Source organism: Scylla paramamosain, chromosome 47 (assembly GCF_035594125.1).
Source record: "Scylla paramamosain isolate STU-SP2022 chromosome 47, ASM3559412v1, whole genome shotgun sequence".
Lineage (NCBI taxonomy): Eukaryota > Metazoa > Arthropoda > Malacostraca > Decapoda > Portunidae > Scylla > Scylla paramamosain.
The window spans coordinates 435769-437500 of record NC_087197.1 but is presented as its reverse complement, the minus strand read 5'-3'; positions in this window follow the sequence as shown (position 1 = coordinate 437500).

The window sequence follows — 1732 nt, the reverse complement described above, 5'->3', positions numbered from 1 at the left end:
TTTGGTGTTGCTTAATCTTCATTGTCTATTCTTATTATCAGTGAAGTGCACCTGCCACCTCCTGCTGCTGCTGCCGCCTGTATGTGCTAGCAGCCTTAATTGGGCTATTTTTATAATTTTGATATTTCACGTATGGATATTTTTTTTATTTATCTATTTATTTTTTTTTGGGGGAAGTGGCAATATTTTTTTTCTGTCCTCATCGAAGCATAATTTGTTTTTTGTAGTTTTCAGTATTTTTTTTTCCCTCCCAGTAGCATGTTTTGGTCTATTTTCTTGTCTTTTGCATGTCTTGTGTAAAGCGTATATTGAGATATATTATGTACATTTACTTGTGTCATTTACTTATTACTAATGATTAACAATTTAAGAGTTCGTGGGAATCAATTTTTACCAGCCATCCTTTTCCCGATCGCCCCTTGCCACTCTCTATTTACTATATGTTACACAGTCTTGGGAAACGGTGTATTTCTTTCACATATCTTTTGTTGATTGGTATAAATGATTAAATCACAAATAGGTTTAAAAAGCGATAATTTGTCTTCGTCTGACAGTGTTCGGGGCAGTGGGAAGCATTGGGCGGTGTTCTCAAGATTGGGCGATTTCTTGAGGAACAGATTGCGCGGGAAGAATTCTGTAGCTTAGCAACACTCATCATACTCTACATTTAACCTTTAATAAACTTCCTGTCTCCTAGATATGCATTTCCATGGGTTAACAGTCAAATACAATTGCATTTCCGGCGGTGAGCGATATTACTGCATCATTACATTGCTTGGAAACCATCAAGCAATTTTTTTTTACAAGTCTTAAATTTTTTGCCATGCAGACAACCATGAATATAATGAGTTAATATCCTCTTTTTCAGGACTTCCTTTTGCTTTTCTGGTACTCAGAAAAATAAAACTGATACTTACAAATCTTTTCCATGCCACTAGAAAAAATATATTCTTTGGTTTTATTTGTTCTTCTTTTTGCTGTTTTCCGCGCGAAATTTGAGACCACCAACCTTTGTTATTTTATTTATTTTTTATTTTTTTATGTAGGAAGGACACTGGCCAAGGGCAACAAAAATCTAATCTGGGTTTAATGATAAGTTCACAGCACCCCCTGAACACTGCTGCACACCTCACTGGGAGTAATTATCGTTTCGGCAGGTGTCTACTGCCTCCTCCTATAAAGGGCAGACTTTTGTATTTTATCTTATTTATTAAGGAAATTTTTTGTGAATAAGACCTTGTATTATTATAAATGGGATTTTCAGGAGTGTTCTCATAATCCTATTACGTACTAGTATATATTAATAAAGTCTAATGGAAGTTACTGGAGTTGTCTAGGGTGTTTTAATTTATCTAGTGAGCTTTTATGATTGTAATGTTAGTTTGATAAGGTTTATTGGAAGTTACAAGAATTTTCATGCTTTTGTTGACGACTTAAATATAATAAGTTATTAGAATTTATTTAAAATGTTTTTCAGAGTGTATTTTCATGATTATAGTGGCAGTTTTATAAGATCTAATACAAATTACTAATGTTTTCATGATTGTAGCGATAGATTGACAAGAATATCTATGAAAACACACATAAACTCATGAAGACCTGACTGATCACCTTTGTGGCCCCTGAAGGCACCCCTGGCAGGAGACGAAACCATGACGGGGCCAAAAGGGGTGCTGCTCCCCGTTCTTCCTTTGTGTTCCCTTGTAGAGGATGCAAAGGAAATGAACTGATA